General features: G+C 33.8%; 3 pseudogenes; 1 reads left to right on the forward strand and 2 right to left on the reverse strand.

The window, feature by feature from the left end:
- Nucleotides 1-549: 549 nt before the first annotated feature.
- LOC128183984 (uncharacterized) lies at nt 550-3005 on the forward strand (annotated as a pseudogene).
- Nucleotides 3006-8811: 5806 nt separating this feature from the next.
- Nucleotides 8812-12989, reverse strand: LOC128185290 (uncharacterized; annotated as a pseudogene).
- LOC128185291 (uncharacterized) lies at nt 12990-16390 on the reverse strand (annotated as a pseudogene).
- Nucleotides 16391-20648: the final 4258 nt, after the last annotated feature.

Here is a 20648-nt window from a genome sequence, read left to right on the forward strand (position 1 = left end):
TAAACTATAAAGGTAATAAATGTTTATTTTATGTTTGCTTTTGCTGCATTGTATAATGTTTGTTTAATTTTCTTCGAGCTTGTTGCATTCCAAAGTTTTGAAAATCCTTCAAACTTCACTCTTTTGTGTTCCTAAGTTCTTTATTTAATCTCTCTTATAGTCAGACTACATTTGCCTACCAGATATCACACATGAAACGCAGTTACAAAAAGTATTTAACTAGCTGGAGCTATTATTGATCATGAAACCAATGTGGTATTTTTGTAACGTCGTTGCAGGTGATTATTTTTACTTCTTACCTATAAAACAGTTCAGAGAATCCACAATTTTCCATTTCTATAGAGATATTGAACAAGAACGAACATCTTATTTGGTAAGTTTACAGTAATTTTGAAATATATATTTCATACTGCGATTTCGTATCAAATAAAGAGATCGTGCAACACATCCTAAAATGTTTAACTTCTCTGTAATTAAAACATTATTGAACATTCGAAAAATAATATACCTTATATTGAACCCATTTCTAGAAACAGAATAACAAATGTGATGGCAGCCTACCAACCACGTTCAAACCAAGCGCAAGATGTGGTGCGATGTAAATACTGCGAGAACTCTGTGGCAGACTACTACTGTAAGAATTGCAGAGATAAGATGTGTCAAAAATGTTATGATGAACATAAAAAACATTCTAGCTTTTCTTCTCATGTGATTGTTCTGTACAATGAGAGACAGTTCGCTGGAGAGCACTGCATGGAACATCCTTCCCAATTTTACAATGCCGGATGTAAAGACTGCAATACACCAATATGCCCTGAATGCAAATTAAAGTATCATTTCTCACATAAAGATACAAGTATTGCTAAAGTGTGTGAATCTGCAAGAAAAAAAGTAAAGACGAATTTAAAACGGATGGAGGCTAGACAGTGCCGCGTTAATTCCTATATAAGTGAAGGGGTAGTTTTTGGTAGCATTCAGGACTTTAGTCAAATCAAGGTAAAACTAGAAAGCAGAGCGCTCGAATTGAAAGCTTGCGTTGAAAATATTCTTTCTAAATCTCTTGCATAGGTTGAAAATCTTGAAGGGGCACACCAAAAGAGAGTTCACGACCTTATAAGAGAGAGAGCCTATCTGGGAGAACGAATACAAATGTCAAAACATAATCTGAATTCGATGGGTCCAATTGAGTTAGCTTTTTATGAAAAGAAAAATATGAATTGGAATCAAACCAGCGCGCTCGAAGGATTGAGAATTCTACGTTTTAATCCAAGACCTTTTAAAGAAGATGACATGATAAATTTCTTTGGGTGTCTGTCTTTTGAAGAAACAAACGCTGGAGAAGAAAAGACTGATGTTCTAGCCAGCCGCCCATACACGGCTGAACCCAGACCTCGTAGTCAAGAGCTTCAACCTCCGAGAATACCAGTACCTCACACAGACCGAAGTCACAAAAGGCGGCCTATCTCTGCTTCCTTTGTGAGTCCAGATAACATGAAACGCTACGCGATGGGAATATGCGAATCTCCAATTCAAATAAAAGAATTCAAAAGTTGCATCAACATTCTGTTTCAAATTACATACAGTGAACAGTTGTCACGAGCTTTTATCAGTGGTAACAAACCTTCTATATACACCTATAAAAATGTTCTTGACGTTCGTGATGTTGAATCAAAAATGGAAGTACTAGATACTCCAAAGGAACCACAAGGGCTGGCGATTGGATTGAAAGGTAACCTTGTTTATTCAGACGGATTCAACGGTGTCGTTGAAATAGAGCCACACGTTATTGATGCCAACCAACAACGTTCAGTTGTTAAAATTCAATATAACGCTCGAATTATTTACAATAAAAAAGGTTATACAGCATGGGGTGTGCATTGCACCAAATCTGGAGAGTTTCTGATATGCATAGTTCCCAATTCCAAAAGAAATAACTATGCCGCTGTTGTAAAGATTACATTGAATATAACCCATTCAGAAATAAGTTCAGAAAGTGAGTACTCGCATAAATCCAGTGGGGAACCGCTGTTTTCAAACCCTCGATTTGTTTGTGAAAACAGGGTGACTGATGATATTTGTGTCTCAGATTTTGATAACAAAGTAATTGTTTTATCTTCAAGTGGAGATTTTCGTTTCAGCTACACAGGGATTCTGCCGGCAATTCAAAAATCAGAAACCTTTACTCCAAGAGGAATTGCATGTTCGGGACAGGGACACATTTTAGTTGCAGATGTAGAAAATGATCTGGTTCATATGTTGCAAAGTAATGGACAATTTATCACCCACATTCTGTCGTCCATTTCCCCGATTTTCCGGCCCTGGGGAATTTGTGTAGATGCTGTTAACAGACTTTGGTTGGTAGAAGAACAAAAATATGAAGATGCCGTCAAATGCTTGACTAAAGTCAAAATTTTTCAGATCTATAAGAATGGGCCATAGAAATACGAATAGCATTAAAACACGCAGGAATGTAAAGCCTAAGCCGGATTCACCGCATATTAGTGCTTTTTATTTTTTAAATACACTAATTTCTTTTAAAAGGGAATACAACCATTCAAGATTTTAACCCGAGTATGATACCTTGTGAGAAACAAAGAAAAAGTCCGAAGTGTTTTATTATGATACTTAAATGGATATACTTTTGTTTTAGAGTGAAGATTATAACCTTGAAAACTATCATAATGGCATTTTCGTCGAAATTAAACATCAAAATATTGACAAAACATAAAACAACTTTTTCTGTAAAAACTGTTTATGCCTATATACACAAACATTATGTATCTTTTTTATACTTAAGCGTTTGTGGTGATCATACCATGCTTGTAAACACTGCAGTGTAGTAGAATTCTGTTTTGCGATTATTCATTTCATCTCAGATATGTCTGCTCTACCTTTCCTTTCATTTAATCAAATACTGGTTATTTTAAACTTGACAAGCATTATAATGCTAAGATGTATTTGATTTTAAACAAAATTTTATGCAAAAGAGAATACCAAAACATAAAAAATTGAGTAAATTTTATCATTCTGATTTTTTTTTAACATTTTTTTAAATTATATTACCCCCCCCCCCCCTTTTTTTTACTTTACAAATACATGTACCCAATATGGATATTTACTGTATTTTTATGTCAGTTAATTTGTATAATTTAAATTATCATAGCTTCATGCATATACGAATTTTCATTAACTTTTTAAATCATACGCTTTTTCATTTTCAAATTTTTGGAAAATCTCCAAAACTTTATCTTTAAATACAGAAAATGTCTAGACACGCATGAAGATAAAGAGCTTTAGTCGGTGTTATCTGCACAGTAGTATCTTTTTATGTTTAAGAGAAATGTATCTTTATAAAGGGATTACAGTCAATCGATCAAGATTCAAACTCTGATCTGAAACCTTTTAAAAACAAGGGCTTAGTATTTTAGATTTGATACTTATATGGAAATATTTCTCTTCTAGAGTCAATATTTAAACCATTAGAAATATGGAGTTATCGTCGAAAAAACGTCAACGGACTATTAAAGAAATCGCAATTGTTTTGCGAACTGTTTATGCTTATATTTCCACTTTATTACCATCAAAAGAAGATCTATGGACTTATAACAAAATCACGTATTTTGTATGTTTGTGCTTACTTTTTTTGCTTATATACAATGTATAGTTTTCTACTTATTTGAATATATGTGATGAATATACTTGTTTAAACTGCATTGAATTAGAATTCTACTTCGCGAATATACACTAGGATTCAATTCATTTGACACATTCCAGAGTGTTTTGGGGGTCTACTACATTTCCCTTTATATTCTCAAATATGCATTATTGAATAATGTTTTACTTTGAATTTGAATATAATCATTATATATTAATAATACAATTTTAAATAACATTTACATAAATTTTATCATTTTGGTTTTTTCATTCCTTGATTGATATTCAATTCCCCCTATTTTTCTTATACTTGCTTAGATATAGGCATGTCCATGCACAGTTTTTCATGTCAGTTAATAAGCATAGAATATCATTGCTACATGAATATTGTTTCAATTTTTGGAAGTTGATTTTAATCAACTCTCCTATGCAGTTACTCTGACAAACCGAAAGTGAAACAGTGTTTGGACCAAAGCACATATCATTGCCGCTGACAAGAATTAGTTCTTGAGAATAATTGATAAATTCGAAATAATGTATGCTAGAGCATTGTTTTCAAGGAAACATATTTATAAATACCTTGAAAATAGTCAGATTTAAAATGGTACGAAAAATTTAGATATTTTTGTAGTTGTGTGTATTCATACGCCAGAGTTCAATATAGTCTCGTTCAACTCGACGCTCGGCTGTCTCCGCAGAGAGTCTCTCTTGCTTGTCGGAGATTAACGGCGATAGCCGAGCGTTTGGTTGAACGAGACGAGAGTTAAATACTGCTTGGATCCATAAATTCTCCAGAAATATTTCTATTAATGATACATAGTTTGATTGAATTTATTCTATCTCTAAATATTACTTAACATGATTCATATGGGGTTTAATCAACATTCTTGAGTCGAAAAAGTCCAAAATTCATAGTAATAAATATGTGCGTAATTCAAATACAGATTAGAAACTACTTGTACTTGTCTTGCAAAATAACATATCATTGATTGTAAAATATATAAACATTAATAAAATCAACTCCCATCAGTTCTTCGGTACTTTGATTTAATTTTAATTTTACACATAAAAATGTTCCGTTAATATTAATTCATTGCATCAGCAATTCAAAGATTCATCAAGCGGGTCTCCCCTGATAATTCTTTCCTTCATTTTACAAGAATGTAATCATCTCTGCTGTGTTTCAAAATCTTTGAAAACTCCCAAGCGTTTTTAGTTACACATGAATGATTCTAATACATGTAAATAGTTGTAACTCGCTATATTTTATGCCACATTAGAGCTGCTTTAAATGGTTATAGTCCGACATGTAAAACTAATAAACAAACTAAAAGAAATTCTTTTTTAAATCATGTACATTTTATTAAAAAAGTAACAATGATATAAAAATTGGTTATTAACAGTAATTTTATATATAGACAATGTATATATATATACATGTATATATATATATATATATATATATATATATATATATATATATATATATATATATATATATATATATATATATATATATATCACATATATAACTTTAGATGGAAACAAGAAATAATTACACTAAGACCCACTTTAAAACTCTCAGAATGATGTTGACAACCATCCAATTCACTCTGCAACCTTACCAAAATTAATAACAGCAACCTTAGCAAATTTAATAACATTGCAAATTTTCATAAACCGTTTCTGAAAAATTGAATATAACACATTAAAAAGAATAGAGTAGGTTAGTCCCATGCGTCTGCTTTGCACAAGACTACAAGTGATGATAACTTTGGTGCCTTGTCTTTGAGGTAGTCATAGTATTTATCGCTGTCACTATAATTCGGTGGAACTCAAAGACCCAATAGTATTGCCCCCTTCTTCATACAAAGAGTTAACCCTTTCATAAAGGAAGCGATCAGGTCATCATACAGATCCAGGATTCAGTCAAAGCACTGACTTTGAGGCTGTTAACACCTGTTAAAAAATTATGCAAAATATTAAAAGTTGGTGTAATCCACAGCAAAGTAAAATCTACATAACATTTTTAATAATTCTACAACATAAAGTGAGTCTGGTGATTCAGCAAGTTGGCTGTATAATATACAGTGAATTCGTCTATTCCGGGTCGTCTGCAGTTCCGAGTCACTCATGTGTATTTTATGCCACCTTGTTTAAATTGAAGCATAGAAAAACTTCATAAATACATTGATCACGAACTGTAGGCCTTTATGTCTTTGATTATCAAACGATATTCGAAAATTAACATTTACAGACCCTCCGAGAAACGAATTCAGAAATCAAGCGCTTTCGAGATGGAGATTTTCACACATCTTTGACATGCTATTTTCATTATTTACGCTGCAGCGTGGTTGATGTTAAAGTTGTGGGAGGGCGTTAACGGATGAAAAATATTGCACATGCATTCAGTTAAATGTCAACAATTATTCAGAATGTTAACTGCTAAAATAAATTTACACCAATTAATTATTCAATCGGAAGGAATTTCCCCAATTGCGGGTCACTATACCTGAAACATTTTTTCTGCGGATTTACAATAACGTGAAAGAGAGAAAAAAGAGATTCAATTGAATAAATGATCCATCAAGCTCAAGTGTCATTTTATCTATCTTGTTTGTTATTTTTCTTAAGGTTTATTTTTTCTTTTTGTCATAATGATGACATAATGACGATCGTTTCATTCTGAATCACGACTGTCATTTACATTTAGAAATTGGTCCCTATTACTTGAGTATCAGTAGTTGTAAATATATTTTCTGACCGGCATCACTTTTTATATGCTGCAAATTTATTTTTAAAAAAATGTGTTCTGAGACGATTACCCGACATTACTGACACTTTGAAGTCACATGACCCGAAAATGATTCGAAAGTGGGGAAACCATGCCTTGTTGAATTGCCTCTATAAATATTGTTTCCGTAAATTTATTTTCAAAAACAAAATGAATGCTTAATAACTAACAAAGCAAGGGATAGAAATTCATTAACTATTGATTTTCTTTGCGCATAAAAATATATTTCAGAACGTCATGACTATTTCATGTTTTTAAAAAATCGATTATCATTGAAATTAAAACCACCGAAATAGGAACAAACACACTATAGTCTATCACAAGATATTTACGCTGCACATTCGGACACATGTTTATAAAATTGCACATACATGTAAAAAGAAGTGTAATTGAAATCGATGGGAGATAAAATTTCAATGATGACTTAATTCAGACATTATCATTTTTCCCTCGTAAAGATTCACAGGAACAAAAAATGATTTCCTACGAAGATTTATAATTGCGATTGTTGACATCTTTTCTCCATTCGGAAGTCACTCGAAATACCTCGCACAATTATACAACGTTATCATCCGGGTCTGCTGCAATATAAAATCCCCGTAGACATCAATTTTTTTTAGCAGAACTGTTGGAATTTTTCATATTTTTGAATGAACATTCCCTGAGGTATTTACAAATATTGAGTAATTAAGCGAAATGTGAACCGAGGATATCTTTGGACAGAGTAAAAATCATGAAATTTTAGACGCATGGAATTAAAAAAGTTACGCATTATTTAAAATCGCGCTGTTTTCTTACATGCATGTTTTGTATCTACGTTAGCATTTGGAAGGATGACATAATACTTCTCAGAATCTTTTTGTACTCACATAGCTGTTTGGTGCATAATTTTTTTTTTTTAAATATTAACATCGAATTACAGATTTCGGAATTGTCGACGTCGAAAGTGACTTGAAATTACAAATAATAAATGAATTCTAGACATGAGGAAAGATTTACTTCTTGCGGGTTACACATGTTACACTTAGATTTTGAAATTGAAATTGTTTAAACTTCAACAAGATACTTCTGATATTGAACGAATCATACAACTTTACGGAAACACATGTATTTGTTTCATTAAAGTTTTGTAATTCAAAGAATTAAAGTTTGATGGGTATAACGCCGTAATATGCACCAATAAAACAACAATTTCCAGATGAACATCAAACTGATATGTCAGCCCGACCGGTATGCATTTGTTTACCATTTTTCATCCTATTTACCCTTTTTTTATACATTACTGAATAAAAACAGTAATGTTCAAAATGATTCCAGTAAGACAAATGTAGCAAAGCACATTTTTTCAATGTGAAAAACCAGCTCAAATTCATAGTATTTTCTATACCATCTATGTTTAAATTATTTAACAAAGAATGATTTTCTGATCTTAATTTATTCATTAATAAATAAATGTTTGTAAATAAATCTGCAGCATCTACTGCATACATGGAAAACAATGCAAGAAATTATTTTCTTTATCATGGTCCGACTTTTTGAATAGCAAATATTTGCAACTTAGATACCTAAAAGTAATATATATATAATAAAAAGTCTATTGTAATGCAAAATATCAAAGAAACAGTCTGACGTGACCCGTAATTGGCGACTTCATTGTACTACATTGCATCATTTGTTTACAATGAAGAGTAGTAATTACCTCTAGCTATCAAATTATTAGAGAATCTAGTTATTTTATATTAACTGGTTTGATCTTCAGAATAACGAGCAGAATGCTGTTAACTATCTTCTTTATATTATAGAAACTCTTGCAATTTAGCAAGAACGTAAAATTTTCACAATTATATTGCCACAAAACTAAATCATGGTTTAAATTTGTTCTTGTTTTTAAACATAAAATAATTTTATATAAAACATTGATTTTTTTTTAGAGTGTTCATTTTCAGCCAAGCCAATTGCAAAATTATGGTGGCATATCTCTGCCCCTTGTGTGCAAATTATTTTTCTATTAATTATGTCAACATGCAAGATACAGCTGTTGACATGCAAGATAGTTATGTCAACATGCAACATAACTATATTGACATTCAAAAAAACTGCAATCAAATAAAAGTTATAAAAAAATCTCAAATATCGCCACCATGTGACATCCATGATGCTAGATACGCCATGATGTCAACATGCAACTTATTTATGTTAACATGCAACTTTTTTATGTCGACATGCAACTTAGTTATGTTAACATGCAAGATGAATATGTTGACATACAACTTATTTATGTTAACATGCAACTTCTTTATGTCGACATGCAACTTAATTATGTCGACATGCAAGTGTACAGTGTATTTGTAATATACTAGTACTTACCCACTGCAACAGAAAACTCGTTGCAGAAATCTTCTGATTCTTTTCATCTTCTGAAATAAAAAACTTTAATGTTAAATTTGAATAACAAAATCATCCCCTAGAACTGAACAATATGCAACATCATATATATATATATATATATATATATATATATATATATATATATATATATATATATATATATATATATATATATATATAATTGACTTAATTGAAATACAGAATTAAATATTGAATCCTTTGAAATGACGTACCCCAACGCGTTTTGGTGCTGCACCATTTGCTTCTGCGTTTTTATTTTTATTGTTATCATCAACCACCTGAAAAAAGGGAAAAAGAAAAGAATGCAAGTGTTCCCTGCAGTGGATGATTGATAAGTTATATACATGTACTAAGGCATTATATTATTTGATTTCTTTGAAAGTCAGACGCGACTTATCTTCGAATTCAGTTATTTTTCAATTTATTATTCAATCTCTGCAGTGAATGTTGTAATTCATTTTATTTGATACTTGTCCATTAGAATAATTGATTATTGAATATGTACACTAACTAATATATCAAGAAATTGATTGCGTTATTGAATTTAATGAATTATAGAATTAAATTCTGAATAGAATTCTTAGAAATGGCTTACCTCTACACGTTTTGGTGTAATATCCTCAATAATCTGGATAGGAAAGAAATAAAGAACAACAGACGATTGGTATAGTTTACATTGGTATACTTTAGAAAAAAAAGAGCTGTAGATGCAAATAAAGAAGATGGATTAAAGAAAATATGTTTCCATGCAAGTTAGAATAAATAATTTACTATGCTAGTATGTCGTTCAAAAAAAATACCTGCATGAATTCGGCCTCCCTCTCGGCTCTTTTGGTTTCCTGTGTCGTGTTGACATTTTCCCGGGCCTTCTTCTGGGCCTCCAACTCCATATAGGCCTCCAGGGAAATGATCCCCATGGAAGCCATATATGGAGTTATATCAGTTTTTCCTGGGGCTATGGCAATTTTCACTTTGCCCCCAGGAGTACGCGTGGTACAGCACTGAGGGACTGACACGAATTGAGAAGCTGCTTGTTCTCTGATCCTTGTGTTGCACGCAACACACGAGGAGGGTGTGCAGCAACAACACATGCAATCTAGAATATTTTTCTTTACTATTGTCCAGCAGCTCTAAAAACAAACAGAACAAAATCAAGAAACCCATGGGCCGCATTGCTCACCTGAGCAACAACAGACATCATAAATCAGCTTTATGGAGTCATATACAAAATACTTGGATAATGTAGTAAACCGATCCTGTTTTTTAAAAAAAAATCAATGCCATGTTACAATGTCATGTAATTAAGGTTGTATTATAATTTAACTATCATCTTACACCAGTAAAATACTGTGGAATCATTAAATTTTGTGGTGGCTCAATTTTCGTGGAATTCGTGGGTACCTCTCATCAACGAATTAACATACTCCACGATTTAATAAATTAGGGTAATAAAGTCATATTTCCTCTGTATGTTTGAGAGAATACTTGAAATTACGTCCCCACGAATTTGTAAAATTTAAGCAATCCACGAAAATTTGCCCCCACCAAAATTAATGATTCCACAGTATTTAATACGTAATATATAAAACGTTTGAAAGACCAAGTTGTTTCAGACGAGTTTTTGATAATATTTTGGGAGACCCACAAAAAGCGAGCGTACTATCACATGAATATTGGTAACTTTCTTTTTCAATACTGCCAGTTATGGTGAAGAAAGAAGATGGGGGTTTACATCATTATTTCGTAAAGAATTTCTGTTTTGAATACTCATACCTCCCGTGGTTGGTTAAACGGAACTTCTAAGGTGTACAAAATGTTCGATTCTCAAGTTTCCTGTTTTAAAAAAAATGTAAAAAAGATTAATGTTTCATTTCACTTACACAACGTTATGTAAATTAACCTTTTTGTTTTCTGTAAATATAAATGCTAACTACAATCATAGCCTCCCCCTCTCTCTCTCTCTCTCTCTCTCTCTCTCTCTCTCTCTCTCTCTCTCTCTCTCTCTCTCTCTCTCTCTCTCTCCTCTCTCTCTCTCTCTCCCTCTCTCTCTCTCTCTCATTTTTTTTTCAATTTTTTTTTTATAAATAAGAGAAAGAAAGCACGCTTTATACAGGATGCAACAAATTTCCAATATTTCTAACTTTTTACTACGGATACTTTGTAGTCTGACGTCATCCCGTGCAGTCCGTGCTCTCTTTGTAGCTAAAGGTCTGATCGATCACGAAATAATCCACGCAAAGTCAACAGTTGAATACAATTAAGGTATCAATGAATGATGTATTAACATTATTTAGTAATTGTATTTGAATTATAGTTTATATCTTGTAAGCTAAACGAGAGTATAATTTTAAACGTTAGAGGAATGTATATATTAATAATCGGATATTTCATTTCTAACAAAAAAAAATTAGGGTACCTGAAAAAATATCAGTATGAATCACAAAAAAGAAGCAAGTGAACTCTACAGTAGATGCTTGATTTTTATACTGAGGCGTTAGTTGTATGCTTGAAGGTCAGACGCAATCATTTTTCAATCTCCGAAATTTGAAGATTTCATTTGATTTGATACTTTTCGATAAGAGTGTATAAATGAAAATTGTGTATTAATAATATACAATAATACAATTAAATAGATTGACAGACTGAAATTCATGAATTATAGAATTAGATATTGAATAGAATTATTAGAAATGGTGTACCTCAACGCATTTTGGTGTTGCCTCATTGGCATTAGCATTGTCACCCTCAACCACCTGGAAAAAAGGAGAAAATCATTAGCAGGTGCATTCATAATTCAATGAACATGAACTTGGCAAGGGAAGCCGTAAAAATTAGTGTTTAACGAATATAATGATTCAAGCCGACCGAATGTAAATAACAAAACAAAAATACGTACTGTGTTGTTGACTTCGCTGCTCTTCAGAATGCCCTGTATCATTTGTTTGGCATCTTCGTTTTCTGCAACACATTCAGCTGCTGCAATACAAGTTTCTAAAAGTTCATTGTAGAAGAAATTATAGTAAACTTTCTCAATCTTTGTTCACCAGGGAATGAATTTAATTAATGAATTGCAAACTTATTGATGAAATCTTCAACCTACCTGTTCTGCCCTCATCTGTTTCGTCACAAGAGACATATAAACTTTCCATTGATGAGGATGAGATGACGTCATCGCCTGTTGCGTAATATTAATGAATAATTGAGTACGCATGTATTAAGAGATAAATCTTTAAAATGTTTTGATGAAGTAATAATTATACATAAACAATGCTGATTTCACCTTTTCGAATATATATGTACAATGTCATGTTCTTCTTCTAACTGTTTTGCAAATATCACCATTTGGCTGTATGATTTTAAAGGTTTGTTACAAATGTTTGTGCTATTACTTCTTTGAAAAACGTGATAACTCTTTTTTCTGTGTGATTACTAGATAGTGATATCACAGACACGTAGCATCGATTTTGAAAGGGGGCAGCCTCACCTAAAAAATCTTCACAAGCCCCCCCCCCCCCCCCCCCAAAAAAAGAGGCATCTTTCCAAAATCTTCAAAATCTGTTAGGGGGGGGGGGGGGGTATATCTATAACTTCAATTTCACTCTTCATTTTCTTTTTTCAATCCAATTTTTTACATACTCCACATAAACTGGCGGGGGGGGGGGGGGGGGGACTCCATGATAATTTTTCATACGTAATTTTAAAAAACTTAGTTGCTGCGAAAAAAGTGGGAGGCCATCCCCACCCCCTTTAATGCTACGTGCCTGTATCACTCGTTAGGGATAGATATAAATGAAATAAGCGACTCGGAAGCGGAAATACGAACCCGGTCGTTACGTTGTTGTTGGCTTTTGTGATTCGTTAATTATTAAACTAGGTTTTTCCTACCTCTGTCAACATCCTCATTCATGCTCTCGTTTTTCTCATATTCTTCGGCCTGTTCTTGATTGAGGTCAAAAAATTCCTCAAAGTCATCGGTTTTCTGTTCATCCTATTATTTAAAAATCATGTTAACAGTTATGGGCGATGTCAAACTAATAGCGAGCGCAGCTCGCCGGCGCGCAGCGCCGGCGCGAAGCGAGCTCTACCGGCAAGGCGTGTGTGAATAGAAAATTCGGACTATTTTCACATTCATTCAAATGAGGTCATGTTTACCAATTTTGTTGCCTTCAATTCCCGCATGGAATGCAGATATTGCAGACCTGTAGCTGTTAATTGTCCTATATTCATAGCCTTTTGCATATAACTCTGCCAAAAAATCAGCTACATATTCCACAGAGGTTTGAAATGGATCAATTTGTTTTGATTGACACCAGCTATCCCACTGTCTCCAGCAGCTGTTGTAAGCTGTCTGAGTTCCTTGTCTCCAACCTGCAGCCAAGAGTTCGGAAGTTTGCTCCGAAACTCCTGCTGCTTGTTTTTGTCTCCTGAAACCTTCCAAGCCACTAGCTTTAAGGTTTGATTGCTGACTAGTGGATGCACTACTCCCTCTGGTGACAGTAGCAGGTTTTTCATGGGAGGTAAAAGAATTGGGTTGTCTATTGACAAGGTCAGAAGTAGTGGATAGTATGGTTGAGTCTGCCATGCTGGAGTTATTATGACAATTTCTGACTTTTTTTTCAGAACTTTGGACAAACACCTTGTTATTAGGCAAAATGGAGGGAAAGCATACCCTCTTTTGTTGTTCCAGGGTATCTGGAATGCATCCATTCCCATTGCATATGGGTCTGGACGCCAACTCATGTAATTTTCCAGTTGTGTGTTCAACCTGTCTGCAAAGAGATCTATGTTTAATGGCCCCCACATCTGATTTATTTGTTTGAATATTCCTTTGTTCAGCATCCAGTTGCTGGTATCCCTCATCTGACGACTCTCCAAGTCTGCTTGAACATTCTGTATTCCGGGTAAATGTTATGCAGTAATCATGATCTTTTTGGATAGACAGTGAGTCCAAATCTGCTTTGTTGTTTGTACTAACAGTTCTGATCTGGTCCCCCCCCCCATTTTGTTCAGATATGCAACAACTGTTGTGTTGTCTGATTTGATGTGAACATGAATGTTCTGTTTGTGTTTGGTCAGTGATTGAATTGCAAACTGTACTGCTTTCAGTTCCAGTACATTGATATGCAATTTTTTCTCTGAGGGGTTCCAAGGCCCCCCCATTCTTAAGTTCTGAGTGAGACATACTGCCCCCCACCCTGTTTTCGAGGCATCTGTTTCTATCACCAAGTCCGGGTTTGAGGACAGTCGAATTTGTTTTCCATTCCAATGTTCCAGCTGCTGTAGCCACCAGTTTATCTCCCCTCTGGAAGTTTGTGGGAGTATTATCATTTGTTGATAATTTCTTTTTGATTTTAGCAGGCATTTTGTTTGAAACATTTGAAGCTCCCTCACATACAGTGAGGCTGGGATGACAGCTTCTACTGTAGCATTCAGTGTTCCTATTAAACTTGATAACTCTTGTATTGACACTTCTGTTTTGCTGATCATGTCTGTACATTTTCTTTTGATACTCTCTACTTTGGTTGCTGATAGAGTTATCTCCATTTCCACTGAATTTATTGTTAGACCCAGAAATTCTAGTTGCTGACATGGGGTTAGAACGGATTTTTTCCAGTTTATTAACCAACCTAGATTGTGAAGCAACCATAAGAGTGTGTCTCTGTCTCTTGAGAGCCCTTCTTGTGATTGATTTAGCAACAATATGTCGTCTAAGTAAATCACAAGGCGGACTCCTATGCGTCTTAATAGCGCAATGACTGGTTTCATTATTTTTGTGAAAAGTCTCGGACCTGATGCCAGTCCAAATGGCAGTCCTTTGTACTGTAGCATCTGTCCTTTGTACTGAAACCTTAGATACTTTCTGTGATCTTTGCATATTGGTATGCAAAAGTATGCATCCTTCAGATCTACTTTGCATAACCAATCCCTTCTCTGTATCAAGTTTTTTACTACCTGAAACCCCTCCATTTTGAAGTGATTGTATACTACAAATTGGTTTAGAGTTTTCAGATTGAATATTGGTCTCATTCCCCCATCTTTTTTGGGGCGTACAAATAAATGACTGACAAACTGACAATTTGTTTTTGTCTGAACAACCTCTACTGCCTGTTTGACCAACATCTCCTCTATTTCTGAATTTAGAGTTTGCATTTCTTGTTCTGATAATTTTATTTGTTTTGGTTGAAATCTTTGAATTGGTTCTGAACTGAATTCTATTTTGTAACCTGAAATACTCTCCAATAAGTTTTGATCTTTTGTTATCATTTCCCAGTTTTCTCGAAATGCTTCTAATCTTCCCCCTAGGGGTATTTTGTCTTGACAAATTTCTTTGAACCTGAGATGTGTCACTGAGGCATGTAGGTTGTTCAGACTTGATATTTTTGTTATTTGTTCCATAACGAGAGGAATACCATTGGTAATTTTCATACCTGTTTTCTCCTGATCTTGGTTTCTTTGGAATCTTGTAGTTAGACTGCACAGGTTTTCTGTTACTCTGACTACCTTGTTTTGACATCCATGTAGACTGTCTGCCCCCACGATTTCCATACCCACGTGAGGGCCCTGCACGAAAGGGCGGTTGGGATGTCTGGTCTAAGCGCCTCTTTTTTGATTGCATTTCTTTAGAGATCTCTCTGGCTCTTTTTCTGCTTTTGCTCTTTCTGTCAAGAGCCTTAAATACTGTCTCACCATAGAGCACATCCTTCTCTCTACTCAAATCATGCTCATTAGTCTTAAGATGTTCTTTCGCTTTCTTAACACCTTTCAATATTTTCGCCAGAAAATTAACACGCCGCTCGTACAAACAAGTGGCATTAGCTTGACCAACTAAAACAACTGTTTGTTCTACCAGTTTCAGCATGTCGAGAACTCTGAATTCTCTTCCTGACCCTTCCGTGCCCCATCTACAGCCTGCCAGATTTTTGCCAACGGCCCCATAATCTGAGCGATTTTCTTTTGAATAAATGTCAGGCTTTTATCCTGCATTTTCAAAAATTTCATAGCATTAAAATCTATGAAATCCTCCACAAAATCATCAACTTTGGGAGGTGTGCAGAAAGCATTCGCAGGCACAGGGGCAGCATCTAAAATGTTACGTTTGATGCTGTCTTCTGTCAGATGTTGATAAAAATATTTCTGACAATAAGCAGCCATGCTGCCATCAAGCGAGAATGAATTCTCACCTTCTGTAGGATCAAATCTTTCTCCATCAGATTCTGCCTCTAAAGAAATAACATCAGAGTTGTCATGCAACTCTGTTTCCTGATTACTATCATTATCATCAGAGATATCGGATCTCTCAGAGTTTTGTCCCGATTCGTACGGGTCACTCTCCGAGTCATTCATGTTGCAATTTATTTTGCAATATAATGCACAACGTGCCTCAAAAAACACACACAACGTGTCAAGGAAATGCACAACGTGCCTTTATTATCTGTTTAATGTATTGCACCGCAAAAAAAAATCGAAAACTTTCGATAAAACAAGTCGATTAAATCCGATTTTATACTTCGTCTGAAAAAAGTACGTCTGCTCGAGAGCGAAACCAGCGGAAGAAGGAAGTTTTAATAATATTTGGATCTCGATCCCGATAACTTTAAAGGGCTTGCGAATCGAGGAAACGCGGAAGTATACATCATTATACCTTACTTCAGTTTACGAAATAAAATTTTTCGGAGTCAGTAAATTTCGACCCACAATGCAATTCCTCAATGTCGGCTGATCTCACTAGACTGGATACCATCTCGCGAGAATCAAAGTAAAACTTTTGAGAAACAGATAAATTGTGTAATTTCCAGAACATCATGCTTTTTAAGTAAACAATCAATATTTTCTAGTGTGTTTTCAAAGAGACAGACTACACTTGACCGACGTGAACTTTGACGTCACAATAAGGGGAAACAACTCTAAGTAGTTATTGTAAATCTGCTGAAATATAAATACCAAAATCTTCTCAAAATCTTGCAAAGCTAACGAATCGAGACATTTCTTCAGAGATAGGAAACAGCTGTAACTTGCTCTCATTTGGATGAATGCTCACATTTATTTTATTCACTGTATTTACGGTAATTTCCAGGAACGTTTTTTTAAATGGGGCGTGGCAACATCATTCAAAAAATCTTCACAAGCAAAAAGAAAAATAAAATTCTCAAAATCAGGAAAATTCAAATCGGGGTGAGGAATGGGGAGTGTGTGGTATGCCTTTAGCTCTTTAGCTGCTCAAAAGTGTCTTTATTTTCACTACTATTTACGGTATTACATGCTACCGGGGGATCCATTTTCCTTATGTGATCAACAAATTTTTTTATACGTAAAATTTGATTTCTTTTTAAACGGGGGAGGGGGGATTCTGTGATAAGTCAATTTTTTATTTGTTTAAGAAAAATGTCTGCTGCAAGAAAAGAGGAAATATTATGTTAAAACATTATGTTAAAATCTTTATTATTCAACAACATTTTATCTGAGATAAATTCTATACTGGCGTGCGACCAGTTTATAAACAATCTGATCAAAATCAGATTTTTGATCCGCTCCGACAAATTCTGATGTCGCTACACTTTGTTCAGCGACTATCAGAATTTCGGGGCGTTATTAAGATCTGATTTTAATCAGATTGGTATATAAATAAATAAAAAATCTTATGAATTATGAATAATGAAAATTTACTGGAAATTGGTATATTTATTTTATTTTGCATTCTTCATTTACGTGTACTTTACGTCACTACTTGTATTTTTATTGATTTATCATAATTCATTTTTGATCACCTGCTGCGCTCGCCCCAACGGTCGCACCGTAAAACATATTATATTATGTGCATGATCAATTATATTATAAATTTACAGTCATTTAAGAATTCATTTAAGAATTTTATATATTTTAAACATCATTGGTACTTGAAGATTACCAATTTGTTTTTATTTTTTCTCAGTTAAGCTTCGCTAATTAATAATCAACGAAAATTCCTCAAAAAATCCCGGAAATCACCTGGATTTTTTTGATTTTACAATCTTGCGCTTGCGCAATACATTCACGCTAACGGGATCTCTAGTTTACGTTTCCACAATATCACATCTGCATGAATAAACTGAGAAATGATAATACATGTACATATACGGGTAAATTTTCATTGGACTTTTGCTATATATTCTGTTCATATATAGTAATGATTTCTTAAGAGAGAAAGTATAAAATAACAAATATACATTTCAACTAAGTACTAAAGTCTTACTTTTGTCTTAGTGATGACAAAAAATATTTTATTACAAGCAAAAAAGTTACACTATAATTGTTAGAGTGAAGATAGAATATGTTTTATCGTAAAAATGAATAATGTCCTACGGACCCAGTTTTACAAAAAAAATCCGTGTACGTTGATGAAAAGGTGTTGAATTCATCCATTCTGTGGATTAAATTCTTGAGATAAAACTTAAGTTATTTGCAGTCTGAAAAAGGTTTGTTGTGATGAATGTGACTTATTTTCAAGGCAACTTCATTAACTTTCTCCATAATCGTTCCGGAGCGATTCTGCAATTTTCTGCTACATTACGGGTATAAGGGAGGCATTCTAACTGTGGGGAGTGCCTTTCCCGAGACACAGTTAGATTTATCAAACTAAGGAAAGTGTAGTGAAATTAATACCATTATTGTAGGCTTATAGCTTTGTTATGCAAATTTCAATAAAAAACTGTGTCGATGTACCTATTACGTAAATGTCCGATATGCAATGTCAACCCATGTAAGCACGGGTCAAAGTCTAGTAATATTAATCCTAATGAACCCTTAGCATGCGCGAGCGGCGAACCTTTAGAGAAGAAAGGTCCCGAAAAATTTGAAAAAAAAACCCTCATCCTAGTAAACTTATGTGTACCAAAATATATAAACAAGCTCTCATATTATTATAATTTGGACCCAATTTCCAATTTACCCCCTCCCCTTCCCAATGAAAAATTTCTCGATCCGCGCATATGTTGAATTATGTATGTATGCCAAAAAGATGGAAAATGTTTTACAACTAATTACTGTTTAAAACAATCATGTAAAATAGAAATGAACTTATTAGCGAAAATAGATGAATTAATATACTGTAGTACATTTAATTCTACACATGTATAGTATACACTTGATTACAAAAGAAGTTATTGAAACAATCTGGCGAGGCTTGGAATGGAAAACGTTAATATAAAAATTTCAAGAGGACAAGAACAGTTCGGCCAAAAATTGAAGTTTAGATTTTTTCAGCAAAACACATCGATGCCTTGAAAATTTCACCTCAAAATTGACGATAGAAGCATCGATTAAGGTTAGAACAGTATATAATACATGTAGAAAAAAAATCTTACCATTTTCGCTACGAAATCGATGTTTTTCAAAGGTGAACACTCTTTGTTTGCATTTAGCACATCTATCAATAAAGCTTCTGTGACGTCACACAATGAATGACGACACACAATGAATGACAACACACAATGAATAACGTCATAATGTCAAAGATCAATCATTTCGATTTTTTTCCTTTTTAAGCAAATACCTTTTACAATGTAACGTTAATGATTTTTAAATAACGTTGGTGATTTTTATTAATTATATTTTTGAAATAAGACTAAAACGTAGAAAACTAGAAATATTGACTTCCATATTACAATTTAGCAATAGAGCTACAGAGCTGAAGCCACTGTAACAGTTTACTTTAGTTTACAAGACCAAACATAAGATCATTATGCTAAAAATAAATATAGGTGTTCATTAAAAATGTAAATTTGCAAGGGGCGCAACTCAAGTATTCGCTAGACAGCCACTGAGTATACACTACGAGTTTCTTCAGGGGTGGATCGCTCGTTTGCGTTTTTTATCGTGATCGTTCGTGCATGTTTCGTAAAAAAATCAATATGTTAGGGATCGTCCGTGTATCCTGCGTAATCGTTCGTTTATCAGAATGGTGTGTGTCATTTGTCAACAATAACATTGCTACCATTTTAAGATATTTTAATTCCTGCTTTGAATCAAAGTACTGAAGCACCGAAAACCTAGCTCTTTCATATTGCATGTGTAAATTTAGACTGATGTAACAAACATGATTGCTCTCTCTCTCTCTCTCTCTCTCTGGGTGTCAGTATCTGTATATTGGCATTATTACCGGCCGGATTTGTAAAAAAATATATATCATCGTGTGTATGCCATGTATTTCTTTATTGTACAAGCCCCTAATAATATTACTTAAGGCTTATTATAAAAATAGGTTTCTTACTGAATGACTACAGAAATATATTGGGACAGGGTTGATCAATCTCATAGATTGCGAGGCGCCTAACATTTTTCTCATCTTTCAAATACTTTTTTTAAAATCTTCGCTTCACCGATGTTAACTTACAATGTTCTGTTCCTATTCAATATAAACGTTTTCTTCCTTTCCCCTGCAGAGATTTGAGCAAATTTCAACGCTGCCATTTTGTTCTGCTTCAGACACAATATGACGTCAATATTTAAAGGGCAACTACTCTAGTTTTAAAGAATTTCAAAGGGCAGCTACTCCAAATATTTAAGAACTTAATACGGCATACGGTTTCTGTACTAGATAATATGAAATGACGGCCATATTGCTTAATTCTCACGTAACTAACATGGAGATATTTGAGACGATCACGTGCTATGTTTAAACCAATGAAAGTGTGATATTTCAGTCCAGGGGAAAAAAATACATGTCCAAGTTGAATTTCCATTCTACATTTGTTATGTCAAAAATGGGGGGGGGGGGGGGCATGGCCAAACTTGAAAGTTTTGAAGAAAATACAGT

The sequence above is a fragment of the Crassostrea angulata genome, chromosome 5 (genome assembly GCF_025612915.1).
Source record: "Crassostrea angulata isolate pt1a10 chromosome 5, ASM2561291v2, whole genome shotgun sequence".
NCBI classification, from domain to species: domain Eukaryota; kingdom Metazoa; phylum Mollusca; class Bivalvia; order Ostreida; family Ostreidae; genus Magallana; species Magallana angulata.